Here is a 24,077-nt window from a genome sequence, read left to right as displayed (position 1 = left end):
TTTTTTAAATATTATTAGGCTTAGCAATATTCATATTTTTTTTTGGAAAATTAAAGAAATCAGCTACATCCAAATTCATAGGTTCAATATTATCTTCAGAGATAAAATTTGTCTCTGGATTATTTTCTGCCCTTTTCAAGGATGCCTGATATAGCTGAATCAAGCATTTTGATGACCGGCAAGTCCGCCACCCGTGCCTCACACCTCTACATCTATGACATATGCTTTCTGAATTTTTCTTTGGTAAAGCTTTTGGCTTTTCACTCTTCTTTTTGTATTGCTGATCATTTCTTGGTGTCAATCGAGCATTATGATTATAATTTCTTCTTCGACCATGACCACGACCACGACTAGGGTCATGACCTCTTTCTCGTTGGTTATAATTTGTCTGATTCACTTCAGGAAGTGATAAAGAACCAACTGGCGACTGTCATGATTTTTCATTAATAATTCATTGTAGCGTTTAACAATCAGAAGGTGAGAAAGTAATTCAGAATATTTTTTAAACCTTTTTTCGCGATATTGCTGATGCAGGAGCATATTCGCGGGTGAAAATGTGGAGTATGTCTTTTCAAGTTTATCTTGCTCAGTGATCTCTTCTCCGCATAAATTTAACTGAGCTCTTCAGGTGGTCATATTTTTCTTTTAAATTTTTTCACAATTTAAGGGGGTCTTTTAATGTGAGATATTGTAATTTTAGTCCCTCGTTAAGATGGTGGCGGAGAAAGATCATGGCTTTGGCACGGTCTTGATTAGATGCCATATTTTCATCTTTGATGTTGTCTGCCAGATCCATCGATTCTAGATGAATTTCGGCATCAAGTGCCCATGATGAGTAGCCTTTTTTAGAAATATCAAGAGCAACAAATTCAAGTTTTGAAATATTAGATATTTTAAGAAAATAAAATTCTTACCCCTTTATTACCTTTTTAAAAATATAGCTCAAAGCGACATAGACTCGTGCTGATAACGTGTTGTAAAATAAATTATCTTGACAAAATAAAAAGGAGAGAGTATAAGGAAGAAAGAAGAACAGAGTATAAAACGTATCTATGCATTTTCCATTAATGCCAAATTATGGCAATTTATAAAAAGAAAATGGAGACAAGTTGGACTACTTGTCTAATGGGCCCCACCTAATCAATTAGCTAGTGGTCCCACTACAATGACATTCACTTCCCCATTTATTTCTTTAACATTTATAATATAATTTTTTTTAATCTGAAATTAAAACTGATTGCACACTCTTTAGACGTAGGCAGAGTCCCAATACACTAATGCCTGTGATGTGCAAAATATCTAACATTCAAATTCCTCAAAACATGAAAGTTCTCCTTTTACTTTTCAAATTCAACGTAGAAATCCTAATTCCAATAATATCTCCACGTTTTTCCAACAAATAAAACATTTTATCTACCTTTTTTAAAAAATAACTTCTTTCTAAAAAAAAAGAGAAGTTAATTGTCTTCAAATTCCAAGTCTGCCTTTACTATGTGTTACAATCAAACATTATTATATAAAAGACAGAATTATAAAACGAATATTGAATAACTAAACATCTAACGTACATTCCAAAAAAAAGGAAATGTGATATTATGAACTAGTAACACAACCTCAAATGGTTGGTCAGACACTCGTTTTGATTGAAACAAAATTCCTTTTACCACTCATTTTGATGCTAAGAAATTTCTTGTACAATATCAATGCCAAATCTATCCAAATTTGACATCCCAGCTACAACATTATTCTACAAAAAATTATCCTATAACTGCATTTCTAAAGTGGAGCAAATTGACCAATTGGGATCTGCAGGTACAGCCAGAACACTGGTGCAGCATATCAACACTTCATGAATTCTCCTGAGTATCTTGCTACCATATAAATCTCTGTACACCAGTTTCATGGACCCAAGAAAACGGACGGAACAAGAACATATACATAGTAAAAAGATTAATGGCAACATACAGGATTCCCATCAGAAGCCAACTTCTGTCATCATCAACATGAGAATGGAGGATCAGGAAAAAGAATGGGATTGAATAGTATCTGAACTCTATAAGTGGAGCTGGAATCAGTGTCGCAGAGGTAGCCAGGAAATATATCAGTACCCATGTCTTCCTCTGACTTTTAGCTGCAAATAGAGGGAAAAAGGAATATGTTTAAAAGAAACGAGAAGTATGAATGAAATCTTCTTTTCTTTGGTTCCGAGTAGGAGCTAGGGATGTATATTAAAAAAAACATGCACAAGTTATTGAAGATGGATAACCATGAATATACATAGAGCGGAACCAGGAGGTACTTCATTGACCAATGAAATTTGATTACTTTTCTCCAGAGATAAAAGTTATAGTGTCGATTGTCAGCAACGAGATAAGGGTGAGCAATGCTGCATTATCAATATATCATGTCATATATACATATACTACCATTTCGTGGTCACTTGAATGCCAAACTATTGCCTTTCATTCTTGCAAGGAACCAACTATTAGATATCAAATCCAAATCAGAAAAAAGAAAATAATGTGCGTACAGCTAGAATCTATAAGAAATGAACACCATTACAAGGGTGTGTTCGGTATGAAGGAAAATGTGATGCAACAAAGAAGAAACAATGGAAAACACAAACACCTTCAGAAACTGCTATTTATAGATTGAATTGCATGACAAGAAAGTGATGAATGGGTCGAAAGAGAGGGAAAGGGGCAGAGCGTGGGGGTGGAGGGTATAAGGAAAGTGCAACTGAACTTGGAAATTACAAAGTCACTCATCTAACCTGAAAAAGTGCACTGAAAGGAACCCAACGGTTAATGCCGTGCACAACTGAAAGAAACTGACCAGCTTATTTTTCTTCCAGAAGGATCGGGCCAGAGCTGCAGCCTGACCAATTCAGACGTGCACGGGAGTCAAACAGCAAAGAAACCAAGCTAAAATACATCAATTGTGCAAAATGTGGAGAAACCGTGTGAGCCTCTTTTGCACCTGGAAAGCCCAAGGGTGGGCAAAGAAGCGTGTGCATGCACGGTTAACAAATGGAATAGACACCATAAAGAAACAAAACTACAAAAGTGAGAGTTGGTACCAAGCACTATACTCCCGTTCCAGAAAACAAAGGTGATGAAAGCAGCCATAACTACAAGGTAAGGCCAAAATGATGCAATAATCTCCCACTTAAATTGCCAGAGTTTTGAGATAATCTCACAACCTCATGAGAGAAATCTGAAAAGGAATGTAGTCTCTTATACATTAAGATAACATAACAACAGTAATTATAAACCTTCATATACACAAGGAACTTAAATCGCATTGCCAACTACTAATATGCAAGAAAGGATAACTATGCATGAGCCCCGAATAGGTTACTAGTCTATACTATGTCATCTGACAAGAAAAGCTTAAATGTTTGTACCAAGCATAATCAATGAAGAATTTCTTGTCAATGTGACATTAAATGGATGCTTCAAACATATGAAGCAAGTTTTCCGCATGATACACTTCTCGTATGAATGTTAGAGACTATTAATCCGAAAATAGTAAGTGTAAAACAGAGACACTTAGCATAACATGTCATACTCACATGACTTACTAATTAGAAATACATTATATTTGTAAGAATTTATTAATGGCGGGATCAAAAGCCTAAAATTTGATTTATTGAGGGTTAAGTGTGTTTGGACTAGCAGGTTCCTCTTGTTAAGTAGTAATATTACCTAACAATAAAAGAAAACTATATCAGTAGGGCAATTACTTAAAGATACAAGTAATTATTTCAAGTAATAAGAGTTCCTTTTCCTCACCCGCCCACATCCCTACTCCGGATTGAGGTGTTCTCACAGTTAAAAAGAAGGTTTTACAAAAGCGAAAACAAAAGTATCTCCGTGTAGGACACCAGAGCGGGTAGAATGTTTTTCTTCCCTTATATCCTCTATGGTTACCAGGTTTTTTCACAACAGATATATATTAAATTTCATGATGCAGGTTCGCAAGTAAAACTTTTGGATATTTCACCTCATTAACGAAACACTTGGCAACTTGTAAAATTGAACTTGATATATTCCAAAACGGCGTTTGATTGTAATTTTTTCATTCAATGTAATATTTTAGATCACTGAACAAAAATTACTTATCATAAAGAAGATCACTGGATAGAAACAAAAATCAACAGATGCTATCATGTGTCCTAACACAACATAAATGCAGATTAGAAAAACTTAAAGCAAGATAAGATGACAGAACCTGAGGAAGGCATTGTGGAAGCAATTGTTTGGTGGATAGGAGAGCTGAATGTAGCTGTCTGATTGTGGATTCTGCGCTTTCTCAAGTTAGAGCGTGTTCCAACACCTTGACTCGAGACTGGGAAAGCATCTTCACCTTGTGATTGGCTAGGAGCAGTCAAATCAGCACTATCCTTCTGCTGATTTAGAATATAGTCTAAAACCCCTGTGCATGCTATGAAAAGGATCCATATGATATTTGTTTGTCGTATCAGCACAGCCAAAGCCCCAACTTTCAGATGTATGAACATGCTGTTAACTTTTCAATCAGAAAAAAAAACTGGTCATATTCAATATCTGATCATTAAACCGAACTATCAAAAGCATGCATGAAATTAACCCAGGAAAGTAAATCAGGCTCGAGAGGAAGAAAAATTGTTATGAAGCATTGTTTCCATTAACCCCCCCCCCCCCCCCCCCCCACACACACACACACATTTTTTCTATTGAGTATTGTTATTGTTCTGATACAGCTCAAGTGGAGGCAACAATATAATACAGTGATCAAAGCACACTGCGGTCTAACATGTGGATTCCAGTAGTCAGCAACTTGTCAGATGTCAAAATAATATATATATTGGAATATGTTTGGTGCATGAATAAATAAAGTGCAGAATTTGAATAAAAGTCAATTAATAACTTTGCTCCCCATTATTATCAACTACAAAGAATTAAATGGGATTGAGTTAATCCTCTTACCAGGGAACTGAAGAAATATTTCTTCTTGAGACTCATAAGATATGATGCAAGTACAACAGTTAGCGACACTACATCTGTATAATAGAGGAAAGTGAAGAACCAGTGAAGAGGATACAATGCTAGTACAACCGTCCGAAGAGTTACTTTTCTGTCATCAAGAGAAGGTCTGAGGTGGGTAAGTATGTTGTAAACCAGAATGCTGCAAAATACAGCCAATACACCATTGCTGGAGCGTAGGATGGAAGAGGAACAAGCATCTGAAAACAGAACATCTACATTCACAGAGAATAGCCCGGGAAACAAAGAAGCAACATAGGCAAGTGAAACAATGTACCTCCAAAAGTTTTAAATTATTTGCATCAAATTCCCTTATAAGTTAAATCTAGAGTGCTTTTTACAACTGAATCATCTTGAACATTTCTTTTCATATTCTAGCATGTATCAAGGCCATGGCACAATTTATGTGATATCAGCTAGCTCCATTCTTTTATCTGTATCCTTCTCTGTCATCTATATCCCTTTTAGTCTTTGAAAAACAAAAGAGACAAATCTGTGAGAACTCTGTTTATCATTTAGTGATGTTTTTATAGAATTTAGATGACATATACTCAACTGACAATGAAACCAATTGCACCAAAGATCTGTTTATACTTTTTTGGACCCACATATCAGTCCATCTCATTTATTATCTTATGGGACCTAGCATATTGGTTAATATTTACTGCAGGAATATGTGGGTCCATTGTTAAAATTTCTGTTTATGGAGTTCAGAACAAGGAAGAGGTATCTTACTGCCGAAGATTATTTATTTTTGATAAAGTAAGGTTAGCCTTAACAAAAATAAAAAGAATTAGAAAAGAAAAATAAGTTGTATTGCGTTAAGTGGAAAAGAGGGTCCAACTGCATAAAGATTACTATTAGTGTAAATAGGCATCACTCAGGGACTGCCAAAAGGGAAAAGTAACACTATCTGTTCGGACAAGGGGAACATTGTACAAAGTAACTTACTACAATCCCCATACAATATGACTTAGTTGCAAGACCGCTCCTTATATATCAAAACCAACACTCGGTGCCCCTATAATGGAAAACCAAAAATAACCCAAAATTGTGAATGTGGAAAACAAAATACTAACTCATGAAGATGGCATATTATACAAACACTATTTTGCATTTGTCCTTATCCTAAATGAATCTTGAATGGTGTGGGAGTAGATGACAAACTGGCAGGAATGGATGGAAAAATGGCATGGATAATGCACCGTCTATGTTGCTGGGCCTTCAAATCATGCCACACCCATGTCGATCAGACACAATTTGGATATGGATGTGGGATTGCACCAATTATTACAATAATAACTAGAGTTAGATGGGTGTTAGAGTAAATTTTATTGTTACCAGCCTATCACTCCCTCCATTTCATTATATATAGCAGTATTTGACACTTTGACTGGGCACACTGTTGAAGAAAGAAAGAAAGACCGACTTTTGGCACACACCAAAAGTAACCTTAGAACTTGTGGTCCTTAAATGCCATTCCATTACTATCTCAATAAGAGCATCTTAAGGGTAGAATATGTAGTTTAAACCTAAGTTGCGCGGACTCTTCACTTTCAATGCCGCACCTGTGTCAGATTCTCCAAATTAATACTACTTTAAGAAAATCCGACACGCACCTGCTAACACTTTTGAATAGTCCAGGCAACATAGGTTTAAACTAAAAAAAAAACTCAAATATAATATAGAAGTTACATTCTTTTGAAACAGTCTAGAAGAAAAGAATGTCATGTAAAAAGATATAGAAAGTATTAGTTTATTTTCTTTTGGTTTACTCCATCTATCAATTACACCTTAAAACAGAATAGTTGCAATATGAATCCTCTATAACCAATTCACTCTAGTTAAGCCCATTTTCATCCAATACGAAATAGTATGTATTTTAAGGCAAACAGGGATTTCTCTAAAGCTAGTGACTCTATAAATCATAACTATCCTTACACCGACATACAAGTCTCTAAGAAGACTAGAAAGGCTCCTGGCAAACACCACATGACATGTAAGTCTCTAACTTTAGTCACTAAGGAGGACAAGAGAAAAGGAAAAAATTAGTGGAATTTCAATATAGAGTCTACATGCACTAGACTGATATTGTCCTCTTACAAAATAAAACATGATATATCCAGATTTCGTAACTAGAAGCACATGCAAACAATGAAGAGAGAAAATCTCTCCTAGAGCCAAGCTTTACCATTCTACAACAACTACTACTTAATGTCTATTTTACTCTATTGGACTTGTCTGCCCTAACATTCAATAATTTGGGGTTCTCTAACACTAGTACACTGCAAGTCCTCCTTCATATTTATTCTTTGCACAGATTCTACCTGTAAAGCCACTTTTCACGGTAACTGGAGGCGAAAAGAATGTAACACTTGTACCAACAAGTCGTTTATGAAGAAACCACTTGATAAACAAAGATCATCAACAAAGTGAAGTTGTACTTGAAAAAGAAAACCAATAGAAATTTTTGCAACCAAATAAAAGGGAAAAGACTCATAATCTGTAGATACACAAAATGGTCAAGATCCTGTAAGCTTGGCAAGACGAGCATAGCATGTACAATTTCTATTTCCAAACTAGACCACATGTCATGCTATTTAGTCGATGTAGCCCTGAATCATAATTAACACCCGAAAAGATCAAGAAACGAATTAAGGAAAAGCTCTCAACTTGTAACCATTCAACATATTCCCAACTGTTCAGGGAAAATTGACTACGTGAAGCTAATGTTATCACATTTCATTCACCACATATCGACTCCAAGAGGGTAATGCCATATGTAAATAGCCTTTCATTCACATTTCATTCCAAGAGGGAAATGTTATCACATTTCATTCACCACATATCAACTCCAAGAGGGTAATGCCACATGTAATGGAGTCCCTATTTTCATGCTCTCTGAAGTTACAGTACAAAGCAGGAGCAATTGACAAGACTACCAAAACCAATGACGAAGCAAGTAATCATACGAAATAGGAGAGGAACGAGATAGTACTTACAGCCCAGGAGGAGTGGTGATCATGGGATCCCAGCTTCTGAAATTGCCTTTGCAGTACTGTTGCACTTGAGGTATGTGGAATATCTCATCCTGCAAAAACACCCATATCCACATTACACCTCCAACAACAACAATGATATAGCCCGTGTAGTTTCCACAAGTGGAGTCTAAAAAGATTCAAAAAAGCACCCATATCCACATTACACCTCCAACAACAACAATGATATAGCCCGTGTAGTCCCACAAGTCGAGTATAAAAAGATTCAAAAGCACACATATCCACATTACACCTCCAACAACAACAACATAGTCCCACAAGTGGAGTCTCGAAAGAGCAGAATGTAACCCGTCCTTTGTTGCAGGGGTAGAGAAGCTATTTCCCATAAACTCTCAGTTCAAGAAAAGTGTAATCAACATTACACCTCCATATAAGATTATCAAATCAATCAATTACATTCATATTAAACAAGAAAAATTGATTAAAACAAAAACAAAAGGAATACCATATAAGGTTCAGGAACAATACGATTGACGAGGATGGATACAGCTACAATCCATGAACTTACAATCACTGCTAATGCAATTTTACCCATTATTTCCACGATTCTTGAATTCCCTCTTCTTCCTTCCTCCAAAGTTTCGATCTTTCTGCAAATGGGTGTTCCCTGATACAGAAATTGGGATCCCCAGATGCTACAGCAACTCAAAGCAACGACGTCGTTTAGTTCATCTCAATCTTTCTTGTATCGTATGTTTGGTTTGGGAGTAAATTCAAAATAGTCTTTTAACTATATTTTGGATTTTTTAAGTTTGTCATTATGAATATATATTTTTTTTTAGTTTTTTAGTTTCTTGTATTTCTTATTATTTAATAGATCTGGTGAAATTCTTTTAGGTGTATATATATATATAGTGCAATTTTGTGTCAAGGTTAAGGATTTGATGAGATTTTTTTTAATATGTCTAGTTAAATATTTTTCACAGTTCACCTCAAATCTAACCAACATAGTTTGTTAAAATAGTTGATAGAAATTGAAATATTTACTTTTGACAAATGCTCGGAAACATATTTTTTTCATTCACTTTTCTTTATCCACTGTATTAAAAATATATTTTCACTTTTAGTATATCAACCAAAAAACATATAATTTTTTAACATTAAATACTTATTCTCCAAATTATTTTTAAAGACCTAAGACTAAATATCAATTAATGTTTATCGTGGTAAAATATTCATGTCAATCACTATTTATTAACGCATGCAAAATTCAAATTGAACAAATAAAAATGACTGACGGCTCCATCTAAGAAACTATTTTGAATTTATTTTTATTTAATGATTTTTTGCAATGTGAATGCTTAGATGGATTGTGAATGAATTTGCAACTACCAAACTCTTTTAAGTCAATGTTTGTGTAACAACTTTACTATTCCTAATCATTTAAGAAAAACTTACTCAGGCTACAATTTTACTTTAGTACTACTAAAGAGGATAAGTTGTACGCAAACCTTACTTCTACTTTTATGCGATAATTCTCCGTTAAGAAAATAGAAATGAGTTCTATAACAAATTAACATTTGATGATGTTCTTGTTTAGTTCTATTTAGATGAAAAACTTATGTTATTAGAGAATTTGATACAATGATTAATAGTAAAGAACTAAAAAAAAAAAACTCCAACAACCAATTAACTTTCTATAGCGACAAGAGCAGGTTGCTCAGATGATACACTCTACACCTTCAATTCAAAAATTGTGGGTTCGAATCATCAAAAAAAATAAAAGGTGGAGCTCCCAGATAGAAGTATAAAAAATAATTTTTTAAAAAAATAATCCCAAAAAACTTTGCTATCCAGAGATAAAACAAAAAAGAAGAGAACCAAATGTCATCACAAACTCAAATCTTGAACCAAACTCAACTTTGTTCTGATTAGAAGCACTTCCTATGCACAATGGAGGGGCCAGACTCATCATACTCTGCCTTAGCAAATCCACATCTACAAATGCAAAGAATGATATATATGTTAATCATCATCATTAACAACATCTAGATCAATGACCCAATCAGTTGAAAATCAGTGAGCTTTCTATGGCCCGAATCCAGATTAGTTGAGACAGTAGGTTTCGAGAACAATGTGATTAAACCAAAAAATATGAAGGAAAATGCTCCATTTTGGCAGGACAGATAAAACCCTTCACTTGGCTTTATACGGCCCGAATCCAAATTAGTTGAGCCAATAGGTTTTGGGAACCAGGTGGTTAGACCAAAAGAAATATGAAGGAAAATTCTCCTCATTGGTAGGACGGGCATAAACCCCTATATTGGGTTTTCTATGGCGTGAATCTAGGTTAGTTGAGCTAGTATGCTTAGGAAACTGGGTGTCTAAACCAAAAACAATGAAGTAAAATGCTCCACTTTGGTAGGACGGATAAAGCCCTTCATAGTGAGCTTTCTACAGCCCATGAATCCAGATTAGTCGGGTCAGTAGGTTTTGGCAACCGGGTGGTAACACCAAAAAACATAAAGGAAAATGTTCCTCTTTGGTAGGGCAGGCAAAAACCCCTATATTGAAATTTCTATCGCACGAATCAAGATTAGTCGAGCTAGTTAAACCCAAAAAATGAAGGAAATGCCCCTCTTTGGTAGGTCGGCTAAGACCTACCATAGTGGGCTTTTTACGGTGCGAATCTAGATTAGTCGAGCCAGTTAAAAAAAAGGGTAGGAAAATGCTAACCTGCTGGAAGGTATTGAGGGATGCCAAAATGGAACCTCCAATCCAAACACTATACTTCCTTTCAGGAGGAGCAACCACTTTGATCTTCATGCTGCTTGGTGCTAAGGTTGTAATCTCCTTGCTCATTCTGTCAGCAATGCCAGGAAACATAGTCGATCCACCACTAAGCACAATGTTTCCATAGAGATCCTTTCTAATATCGACATCACACTTCATTATAGAATTGTACATCGTCTCATGAATTCTAGCAGCTTCCATTCCGATCAAAGAAGGCTGGTAAAGGACTTCAGGGCATCGGAAACGCTCAGCACCAATAGTATATCACTTGTCCATCGGGCAGTTCATAGTTCTTCTCGACAGAGGAGCCTGTCTCGAGTTCCGAGCAAGGTATGCCAATTTTTCCTTCATATCCCTCACAATTTCCTTCTCAGCACTAGTAGTGAAGGAGTATCCACGTTCAGTGAGAATCTTCACTATGTGTTCAGTAAGGTCACGACCAGCAAGGTCGAGACGTAGGATGGCATAAGGTAGTGCATAACCTTCATAGATAGGAACTGTGGCTCACACCATCTCCATAATCCAGGACAATACCTGCAAGACATACATTCCCAAAAACATGAATCATATTTGTGAGTACAATTCACTATTTGTTTCTCATCTACACAACAACATGCCTAGTAGGTTCTGGGGAGGTAGGGTGTACACAGACCTTACCCCTACCTTTGTGGGGTTGAGAGATTGTTTCCGATTAATATAGGCCACAGAATCTAAACCATTTGCACAATTACAAAAACTACAATTCATTCACCTATTTTTTTCCCAGTACACTCAGTAAAATTACTTAGTATGCCATATTTAAGGTCAATTAGAATTGGTTCTCAAGAAGTTTGGTTGAAACAGGGTTCAACTGGAATCCAGCCAAAGATTTTCCTCATATTGTCCAACATTTTCCATCGAGAATTCGAATCACTCTACAACACAAGTCAGTAAAAATATTTTCTAAAGGCATATCTCCTAAATGTCATGTCTTAAGTATAGACACAAACAACCAAATTAAAATTCAAAACAAACAACAACATAACTAGTGAAATCCCACAAGTGAATTTTAGGGACATCTTACCCCTACCTCGTGGAGGTAGAGAGGTTGTTCTTGAAGGACTCCTTCAATGACTGAAGTGCAGCAAATCAAAGTAGTTATGAAAAGGAAAAAAAGAAAACATAGTAACTAATAAGGAAAACATTGCAGGAAAGCCAAATTAAGATTTGAAGCAAAGACAGTATATATATATATCTCACCAGTTGTACGTCCACTAGCATACCAAGACAGAACAGCTTGAATAGCAACATACATTGCTGGGGCATTGAATGTTTCAAACATTATCTGAGTCATTTTCTCGCGATTAGCCTTAGGGTTAAGAGGTGCTTCAGTAAGTAGAACAGGATGTTCTTCTGGAGCAACTCGAAGTTCGTTATAAAACGTATGATGCCAAATCTTCTCCATGTCATCCCAGTTATTCACTATGCCATGTTCAATTGGATACTTCAGTGTGAGAATACCACGTTTTGATTGAGCCTCATCACCAACATATGCATCCTTCTGTCCCATTCCTACCATCACTCCAGCATGACGCGGACGACCAACAATGCTAGGAAAAACAGCCCTAGGTGCATCATCTCCAGCAAATCCTGCCTGAAAGAAAAAAAGGATACATAACATCAAATTGTATTCACAAATGAAAAGAAACTGCAGACAATTGGGAAGCAAAATAGTTACCTTAACCATGCCAGTTTCCATTGTCACAAACAAGAGGTTGAATGTCCTCAACGTCAGCCATTTTCTAAAACTTTCAAACAAGTAAAAAGTTATCAACAACTCAAAACAAGGCTAAGGAAAACATTTTCCAGAAAACGTTTTCCAATTTTTCCATCCCGAACCCCCATTCCACCCTCATTTGTTTTGATAACATTATATATAAATGTTCTTGAGATAATAAGTAAGAAAGTCACTTGTTTTTCAAGAAAATATGTTCTAGGAAACAGAAAGTTAACGTTTCTTCTTGATTGTGATTTTCTACAACAACAAAAAGTGACTTTACGAGATAATAACTATGAAACGTAATGACGATAAATTGATTGACCATACGAGAAATCAACCCTAGACATGTTAACACTACTATGCAAGCTCAATTTGAATTCCAAAACAGTTTTTTTTTTGCTATAAATAATCGAAAATCTAATACCATCACAAGAAAATGAACATGTAAAGCAAAAAATATTTATGAAAAGAAGATTAAATCCATCCTCATTTCAATAATTTAATTCAAAGGACATAATCTATATATTCACATTTCCTATATAGTTCATATACATGCTTCTACTACCCCAAAAGGTCATGTAAATTGTGATCAGAGTTACAATTATCTATCATCCTTAACCAGAAAGCTCGAAATAGGAGGAACGTTTTATCCCATAGTGAATTTGTTGCAAATTTTGATTAATCGAACTCCAAAACGAATACCAGTGTCACGCCTCGGGAGGGTACCCTAGACATAACCGGCACTCAGAAACCATTTCTGGCTCCCAAGAGAACCACATAGCCTGATCACACATCCGTTCATTCATTCATTCAGCGAAAAGTTTAAAAATAAAGAATAATTTAGCGGGCAACTCAAATCACCCATCCAACTCGAAGGATAAAGGTCATGGGCCAACAGATCAACTAAAAATATTTGTCATTAAAAATAGTTTGACAAGAATAACTCAAAGATAGAAGTACTCAATCGACCCATCACTATCTAGTCTATGAAGCCTCTATCACTACTATCTAATTGGTGCCAATGACATGTTCATGGCTACCTCAAATCAAAAAAAAATGGAAAGGGCTAACTCGATGCAAGATTACATAAGCGGTGTCCTCCGAAAGTAGGGAAGGACTCACCAACACGCTGAGTGCGAATAGATCCCCAATGATGCTCCTATTGACGATCTCTTAAACCTGCCTCTGCATCATGAAACGATGCAGGTCTAAATGGACGTCAGTACATGGAATGTACGAGTATGTAATATGGCAGAATGAAACATACCTCAAGGAAGAATAACATCGGATCAACTATCTCGAATCAGAAAGATACGAAAGACTCAACAAGGCGTCATAAGTCTAAAGTAATAATACATTTTTAGACAAAGATCAATCATATACCATACAGTCCAATCCAATCATATACACTCAACTCAACATTTAACTCAACAATCAACTCAAAGGACTCGACTCAGTAAATATGCAAATTAAATTATGCAACGTTTTATAATTCAACTCAAAGGACTCAACTCAATAAATATGTAACAACTCACTCAAGTGTCCTAAGTCTAAACAAGAATATGATTTAGACGGGACCAATCACATACCATTCAACTCACTCTGACTCAGAGTACTATCAAGACCTATTTGGGAGTTTCTCTTAACCAACAACCATCACTTATGAGCCAGTGAAAGTACAACAAACCGACGTTGTTGCCGCGTACGTTCATACTTTGTCAGGGTATGAACGAATCAACAAATCATGGATCCAATCCAACCAGGTCCTAAATGTCAGGACAAAACTCTCGGGGAAGCATCCGACTTTAACGGTTCCATCCCCCCTACGTTTGGCGATGCAGTTATATGGGTTCGAGTATGGACTATATTCTTGCCCAATTCGGTGCTCGATACTCCTCCCAAGACTCAATGCTCATAAAACTCCATCCAATCAACTCAATCAAATCATATCGACAAGTCTCATTACAACCTTGTCAACTCATCAACTCTATCATGATCAAATCTCTCTCAACCATACCATCCGATCAATCTCAATCATATCTTTCAAAGAAATTTAAATGCACATTTATAGCAACATATGGACATAACCAATCATTTCCTCCATCCATTTGAGAAATCTTTGAGACTCATCACAACTTCAAGACTTTAAATCGACACTTAATAATAGGCAACATTTTAAAGAAAATAACATCTTTTATCAAACCTACATAATTAAGAAGATCAATAAGACATATTAACAAGTAAAATGCTCAACTCATTTATAATCAAAATACTCGTGTTCAAAATAATTAAAAGACTCCTCAAAATCAACTCATGCTTAAACTCTTTTTAAATCATAGATGAAAATAATCATTTCTTAAACTCAAAAATAGTGTATAAATAGTTTATGCAAAAATGCTCACAGATCATTTATTTAAAACCCTTTCTCAAAAGATCCTTTATTTTAAAACAATATTTGTAAGACTCCAATCAACTCAAATTATACAATTCACATATCACATAATCACATTAGATTCCAATCTACTTCATCACACAACATCCTCATCAACATAACCTCTTCATTCACATCATCGTCAAATATCATCATTCACATCATCGCCAAACATCATCATCAAATATTCATCATTCACATCATCATCGAACATCATCATCACATCATCATCAAACATCTACTCCAAAATCCTTATTTAATTTCTACATTCCATTTATAGAAACAAAAGTGACATTCTAGCTCTACCAATATTTCAATTCTTTTTATGCCATTCACGTTCATAACTATTCCAATTCATTCTTTTCATTCCAATCAACACATATATACACACAACTATCCATCTCAACCTCAAGACATTTATGACAAGAAATCTCATCTTGGGTTCATGTGAATGAAACATGAACCCATACTCTCAACAAAACTCAACTCAAGAATATCGTCAATACCTATAAATCTATATACAAAGATACATTTGTAGTTAATAATATGAAAAATAACTATTTAGTAACTCAAGTCATTAAAATCATCAATCAACTATTTGTATCTAAAAACGTTCCTTAGTTTAGGAAAAACTTTCAAGAAAACCTTTTTAGAAGATGCAACTCTTTCACAACTCTTAACCGACACATCTATGGGCATATAGAAGAACTCAATCCATATTTTAGGTTAGCCTTACATACCTTGTTTGAAGACTTTGAAGGAACTTGATGTTGGGTCTTCAATGGAGGACTCAAATCTTGAAGCTCTTGGACCATTCTTGTTGGAAATGGAAAAGATGAAGAAGAGAGAGAGAGAGAAGCTCCTAGGGCTTTTAGAGAGAGAGTGGGGGCTGAAAATATGTCCCCAAAATGGTCTAGTGTGATACATATATAATTTGGGACAATTTCCAAATTGCCCCTTCTTAAAAGTTCTAAAAATTAGGCCAAAACGCCCTTGGCGCGATAGTGGCGTGTCGCGCCCTTACAGCGCCAAGGCCAATTATGCCTAAAAACCTGCACAACTTTTAGTGGCGCGTCGCGCCAGAAACCAAACTACTGAGGCATGTTTATGGCGCGATAGTGGCGCGTCGCGCCCTTATAGCGCCAAGGCTAAAGTTTCTGGGTTTTGGAATTTGGCTTGAAAAACCCTGCACAACTTTTAGTGGCGCGTCGCGCCAGAGACCAAACTATTGAGGCATGTTTCTGGCGCGATAGTGGCGCATCGCGCCCTTACAGTGCCAAGGCCATTTCCCCAGCAGTTGCAACCCTGGCCAAAAATGAAATTCCTGTCGTGCTAGTTCGTCTTAGGATCGTCATATCTTTTGACTCCAAACTCCAAAATTCACATTCTTGGTGGCGTTGGAAAGAAGACTCAACGACCTTTGATCTAATAGGTTGTGGGCCACCTAGATTGTCGTCTTTCAAAAGATAGGGTCATTAGAAGTCGACCCCTCATACAAACTCATCCTAAAACTTAGCCACGACGAATCTTTTGGACTTAGCTTGGTCCTAGGGGTCCTCCGTGACCCCACGTCACCTCCAACACTCCTCAATTACTCGGGGACTCATCTTAACTCATGCAAATGCTCCACAATACTCGAGTTCGACCCTACCCGTATACAAGAAGGGTCCGAATTTTAGGGAAAAATTTTGAGGGGTGTTATAATCAGACACAAAACAAAAAAACAGCTTCTACTATAATTCGATCCAGCAAAATTCTAAAATCAAAACATCATGACATTTAACATAACACGTAAAATAAAAACATCATTCTCACCTTTGTTGAGCTTTTCTTTCAAAAAAATGTATAAAATATTGTGATTGAGAGAAAATTCTAAAAATCAAAACATAATTTGGGAATTGTTTGGAGATAAATATAAGAGGGAACAGAAACCGAGAGAGACGCGTTGTGTATTGATGATGAGATCCTTTCGCCTTTTTTTTTGAACTAATAATGTATTTAATTTCCTTTTCTGAGAAAAAGTATAATAGTATGCGTGAATTGTGTTTTATTTATATTTGATTTTTATATGATATTACATTATTTTATTTATCATCTCTCATTTCAAAAGGTGATACCCGTTGATTAAAAATGCCGCATACGTCACTTTTTGGGGTATACTAAGAGAGATGAAATTAAGAACAAAAATATTTGAGATAAGGTAAGGGTGACTTATGTGGTGGACAAGATCAAGAAAATGAGGTTGAGATGGTTCAGGCATGTGAAAAAGGGACACACATATGGACCAACGAGAAAGTCTGAAATGTTGACCGTAATGGATCTAAGGAGAGGTAAAGGTCGTAGGGCGAAGAAGTATTGGAGAGTGGGATTAGACAAAGACATGACACAACACATCTTTCTCTCACCATAACCCCCCCTCTCACCCCCATTTTTTGTTTTATTTTTATTTTTAAATTTCTTTCATAAATTTTTTTTAAAAAAATTATTACTTCATCCCCTCTCGAATAATAATTTAGATATTATTTTATTTTTAAAAAAAAAAATCTACCCCGCCCCACCTAATCCTCCCCTTCCAATATTTTTTTCTCTTTTTGTGTTAAATATATATATGTGATAGGAAAGTGTGGTTTTGTTGAAAAAGGTAAAAGGTAAAGAGAACTATTTGAAAATATTCAAAAATAATCAAAGTCTCAATACTTCTTTTAACTTTTAAAAATAATACGGAGTCGCCATTTAATTTTTTAAAGAAAAATCAAGGAACCTTTAAATTAATTTCGGAAGACTTAAAACAAAAAAAAATTCTAAATCCAAAGAACAAGTACGAGGTTCTCATTTCCACTTAAAGTGTCTACTAACATGCGGTTATCCGACGAATCAATAATTTGGCTAGACTTGAAAACATTTACCTATTTTTAAAGAAAGTAACAAGAAAAATGTGAATTTGATTTAAGGAAAAGAGCTTTGAGTTCATTCTAAAGATAATTTGAACAAGTGATGAATAAAAATCGATAATCATTCAAAAATTGATAATCAAAGTAAAGAGACTTCGAATTTCAAAAATGGTAACTTCAATTGAGGATTCATTTAAGTTACAACTAATAGAATTCGAATTAAATAATTACATGAATAAACAAATAAAGATAGCTAAATTACAATCAAAATAAATAACTAAGTACAATCGAAACAAAGATATAAACTAGAGATGAGTTTAGAATAACCCGAATTAGAGAAGTCAATTTTTTAGATCTTTGACCCGCGATATTAGCTTCTCATTACTTCACGCCGATCTTGTGACGAGGTTGACTCAAGGATGAATGTAATTGGGCCTCCGTGGCCATTCGAAATGCAAATGGAGGATGGTGGAGTTCAGTAGACTCAGATGAAATTCACAACAAAAGAAAGAGATGCAAATTAGTATATGAAACCCTTTAAACAGTTATAAAGAAACACACGCTTTAAAACTTGGAAATTGTGATCAGTTATAAATGACAATTAAGTAAAAGATGCATCTTAGAGATATTATTAGACTAACAAATTCACGCATGCACCAACTTAGATATTATTAAAAAAATGAAGGAAAAAAAAAAAGCATAACAGTGAGATAGAAAAATCATGATTTAGTTTCCAAATAGCAAGATTGAAGATTGAAATAACTTGCATGCACTATAACTTAGATTACCAGATTAGAAAAGAAAGAAACTAATCAATTTTGCAAGAAGAATTTGAAACCAGTGATTACATCGGAAGCAAACAACTAATTTAAGTAAGATAATGCAATTTCTACCATTAATCTTAACACATGATAACTAATACGTGATTAAAACACCTAAACATCTGAGCCCAAAGTGATACTGAATATGAAAATTAACCAACATGAACATATATACCAAGAATTTGAAACTCAAACAGGCATGCAAAGGGAACTTAAACAGCCCATGAATTTAAACTAACTTCACATTCGTGTTTAAGCTAAAATAGGATCAGAGTTTCAAGTTAAATAAAAAGGACATAACTAAGCTTAAATCATTCATACTTAACAATGAACCAATCTCACAAACCCACTCAAACAGCTAGTAGACTCTTTAAGTAATTATAATGAAACTTCAAAACAATCTATACTATCATGTTCAATATTAAGCTCAATAATGCAAGAAGCAGCCTTAAATTAATTAAATTTTAAGCATATTCACACGAAACTTATGTCATATCAAGATCAGATTTTCCAACCAAACTAACTGAAAGCAGATCATGAAAAATCAGATAATTTCAATTTTCGTAATAACAGACCCAACACAGGAATAATAGTTTTCACGAATCAGGAGGCTCACATATAGGAAGCCACAAGATGCTAAACTTGATGAGACCCAAGATATTATCAATATGTATCCATATAAGATGGCACTATATGAACAAAAACGCCTAAAAGTAAGAAGATCCGAGCTAAACAGCAGGTAAATTCACGATATTGCCATGTTTAGATCAAACAAGGGCAAAGGGGTTCCTGAACTTGAACAAGAAGTAAAAATCTACCCAATTCTATCAAATATGAGTTAACTTAAGCATGGGACAGAATCAAATACATGTTATTCAATAACATGTTGAGCAGATGAATACGTAAGGAATCTCGTCTCATCATTATTGATCCAGGATGACCTATTCGATCATGCCTTAGCACAAATGTATTTAGATCAGTAAACTTCTGGTTTACGATCATATGTGCTTCAATGACACTAATTTTTGCATAATATAGGCCAGAGGACAAAGTTGGTAATTTTTCCAAAATATATTTCTGGCCTGAGACACTCTTGGTTATGTTTGGGGGAGGAAGCACCACAACTAAAGTTTGATATGACAATTAATATGAAAATAAATTAGACACGAGAATTTTACGTGGAAACCCCTCTAACTGATAGAGGGGAAAAACCACGGGGTAGAAGGATCTCACTATTTTAATATGGAGTACACAGCTCTCAGATATAAGGAGAAAACAACAATTAACACTTCTCTCTTGTAAAAGGAACAACTACTAAAGAGGACACTTAAGACTACAATATTTATCTTGATGTATAACTCTCTTTGTATTCTTACTCTCTCTTTTTGGGATGATATAAATGAGGCAAGAGGCCCTCTATTTATAGGAGACAAAAACGCGATTCTGTCAAAAAGAGAAAACGCGTTTTCTACGCGTTAATTTGTCAATAGGCAGAAAAAATATGTTTTCTACCAAAAAGTCAAAAGGTGGTATCCTCATTTTAACGTTTTTCTGCCAACCCAACACATTTTTCTGCCAACCCTTTTTACTTTTGGTAAGCCGCCATTTTTGACATTTTGACATCTTTGTTTCAAGTTATATCAAGATATTCAATATTCATTTCATTTAGCATTTCAACATGATATCCATTTCTGCGGATATCTTTAAAACTTAACAAGTTTCCCGAGGATTTAGAAGAGAATAGTGCATCCTGTATAATAATTTTTGTCCTTTTAGGCAGAATTATAGTAGCTCTTTCAGATCCTTCTATCATATTTGAATTACCAGAAATTATAGTAACATTTGCTTTTCTTCTTAGCAAGTTAGAAAAATATTTCTCGTCTTTAAATATAGCATGGGTTGTTCCACTATCAATTACACAAATATCCTCGTGATTGATCATTGATCCAAACAAAATTTGAGGCATATCCATATTTTTCTTTTAAAAAAAAGGAAATAAAGTAAATATTATCATTAATACATGGTTCATTACATAAATTTTACTTGGATTGAAAAATACAAACATAATATTTAGTACAGATAAATACAAGAAAATTACATACTATTAGTTTTATCAATATTCATATTTTCATCTGCAAAATTAAAGAAGTCAGCTACATCAAGGTGCATAGACTCTATATTATCTTCAGAGATAAAGTTTGTCTCTGGATTATTTTCTGCCTTCTTTAATGATGTCTGATATAACTGAACCAGACGTTTTGACGACTGGCAAGTCCGCGACCAATGCCCCATACCTTCACTTCTATGACATATGTTTTTTGAATTTTTCTTTGATAAATTTTCTGGCTTTTCACTCTTCTTTTTGTACTGCTGATTATTTTTCGGTGTCAGCCGAGCATTATGATTAAAATTTCTTCTTTGACCACGACCACGACCATGACACGATTGGGGTCATGGCCTCTTTCTCGTTGGTTATAATTTTTCCGATTTACTTCAGGAAGTGGCAAAGAACCAACGGGTCGACTATCATGATTTTCCATTAGTAATTCATTATGTCGTTCAGCAATAAGAAGGTGAGATAGTAATTCAGAATATTTTGTAAAACCTTTTTCGCGATATTGATGCTGCAGGAGCATATTCGCAGGTGGAAATGTGGTGTATGTTTTTTCTAGTTTATCTTGCTCACTGATTTCGTCTCTGCATAAATTTAACTGAGCTATAATCCTAAATAAGACAGAATTATATTAAGTTATATTTTTTAAGTCCATTAGTCTCAGATTTAACCAGTAATGACGTGCTTGTGGAAGCATAACCAACTTCAGGTGGTCATATCTTTTTTTAAAAAAATTTCACAATTTCAGGGGATCCTTTAATGCAAGATATTGTAATTTGAGCCCCTCGTCAAGATGGTGGCGGAGAAAAATTATAGTTTTTGCACGGTCTTGACTAGATGTCGTGTTATCATCTTTGATGGTGTCTGTCAGACCCATCGATTCTAGATGAATTTCGGCATCTAGTGCCCATCAGGAGTAGCCTTTTCCATAAATGTCCATAGCCACAAATTCAAGTTTTGAAATATTTGTCATTTTATGAAAATAAAATTAAATAAAATTCTTACCACCTTTTGTTACCTTAAAAAAATAGTCGGAGCCTAGTGCTAATAACGTGTTATAAAATTAACTAGCTGAGCAATTTAAGAAATGGAGAATAAACGAAAAAAGAAGAAGAGTAGAGAACCAAAAAATGTAAATGTAGTGCAAATGTTCTTCCGTCTGTATCTCATTTCAATGCCAAAGATTGGCATTATATAGGCAAAGAAATGGTTAGAAAAATAAAACCTAGTGGGTTGCCCACTTCTAGTGGGCCCCACCGAATAAAATAAGTTAAGTAGTGGACACCAATTCTCCACTTAGTTTCTGACAGTAAAAACATAATACTACAACATAAAAAATTAGACGAAAAAAAATCACAAAAAAATTTTGTCTCGAATTTTCGATTCTTTTTTTTAGTTCTTTTGCTCATTTCTTGGCGGGTTCAAGGAGTTTATTGCCCTCAAATTCGTTGTCTCAATCGTTGCCCGAAAATAGATAAGAATCTTTTTTTTTGGATTTTATTTACTTAATGAATAATTATTTCATGTCTTCTATGTAGTTGATTTGTAATTATTTTTTGAGTTAGCATGTGTTAGAATTAATTAGATTAATGATAAAGATTTCCTTGTCTTGCTCGAAGTGTAGCGACATTTTATTAAAAATGGAAAAAAAAAATCTCAATTTCGTTCATGGCTTTTTTTTAGTAGTTTTGTTTGATGTAACATCCCCTAAAAACGTTGTATACGATGTTTCAATTTTTGCCTAAACATGATACAGCCTCTGTATTTTGGTCATAACTTTTCATAGGAATATCCAAATTGAGTGATTCAAATTTCTGAGTAACCACAAGATCATTACCTACAACTTTTATGAAGACCATATTTTAATATTCGGAGGTTAAGTAGGTCAAATAAATTAATCTTTGTAAGGTAGGATGTTGTGACGGAAATGAGTGTTTATAGAAGAAAAATCATATCTCACTGTAGGTTTATCCAAATTGGTTGATTCTTGAACGATATGAAACTAGACTTCCATATATACAATTCTTATGAAGACACCAAATCCTAATAAGGAATTTATCTTATTCAAACGTAGCTCCCAAAAAGAGTATTCTGTCAAAGATAACTCATTTAACCTACCATAGAAAGATCTAGATACATTTGACATCACTCATGACATAAATTGTCCTCCATTTAACATCATCCATGACATCAATATATTCCACTAAATTTTCAGATTTTTATTTATAATTATTTTATTTATTGTTAGGTCCTCTTTTCCACCTATAAATACCCACCTTATTTCCTCATTTTATTCATCAAGCTTTCTCAAGCAAATCTTCTCTCTATACACTTCTTTACACATTCTCAAATATAGTTTTAGTTCTTAGTAGTGAAGAAATACTATTCCGGTAATTCATATATTCCGGGTAGTACACAAAACGTTCCGGCAAGGAGAGAAGCTAGGACTCAAGAGTGGTCATTAAGTCTTCCGGTACCAACTAAAGCTTCGGTTTCCAGGTATATAAGGTTTCAATGAGAGTATTCCTTCCACTCTCATATCTAAATTATTTTGATTATATGATAAATTATGTTTATTTTCTTTAAGCTTTACTCTAAGTTATGTGGGTGTTTATCCATGGGTTCTTCCACCCATGTAGTCCAAAAATTCTTTCAATTAAATATCTTGATTTCAAGTAATATTTTCTTATGTTAATTCTTATTTTTACTTAATAGTATGAATCATGGTTAAACTAATGATTATTGGTCTATTTTGATGCAACATAATTATATATGTATGAATTGATGGTTTACAAGTAATTCCTCTATTTATCTATTTAAAGGTTCTTGAAATTCATGGTGGGTTGTTTAAAAGCATGATTTTTAATTAATGGATTTCAAAGTATTTATGTATATTTATTTACATACATATTTGCAAGTTGAAGTGATTTGAACCCACCTAGTTTTACTATGTTTTTAATAAAGTTTGACTTGAAAGCTTTGACTCCAAATAAATGTTTATGAAAGCAATATCTATGATCAAAAAGGGAGTCTTATGAAATGAAAGAATGATGAAATGAATGATGGATTCTTTATGCAATAAGGACAATTCTTGCATATTTGAATTATCAAATGTTTTAATGAGCTATTCTACCGAATATGATGTTTGAATTCTCAAGTTATATGCTATAAATATTTTGAAGTATTAAACTATTCCGTGGGATTGACTTAGCACCGAATGAGGCATTGAGGTGGGATTCGATA

The 24,077-nt window shown here is 34.5% G+C and overlaps 2 pseudogenes; both read right to left on the bottom strand.

Moving 5' to 3' along the window:
- Positions 1 to 1,567: 1,567 nt before the first annotated feature.
- On the bottom strand, positions 1,568 to 8,805 carry LOC129882245 (dol-P-Glc:Glc(2)Man(9)GlcNAc(2)-PP-Dol alpha-1,2-glucosyltransferase-like; annotated as a pseudogene).
- Positions 8,806 to 9,911: 1,106 nt separating this feature from the next.
- Positions 9,912 to 12,597, bottom strand: LOC129882239 (actin-71-like; annotated as a pseudogene).
- Between the last annotated feature and the right edge of the window lie 11,480 nt (positions 12,598 to 24,077).

This window comes from Solanum dulcamara, chromosome 3 (genome assembly GCF_947179165.1).
Source record: "Solanum dulcamara chromosome 3, daSolDulc1.2, whole genome shotgun sequence".
Lineage (NCBI taxonomy): Eukaryota > Viridiplantae > Streptophyta > Magnoliopsida > Solanales > Solanaceae > Solanum > Solanum dulcamara.
This window is presented reverse-complemented; position numbering and strand designations above follow the sequence as displayed.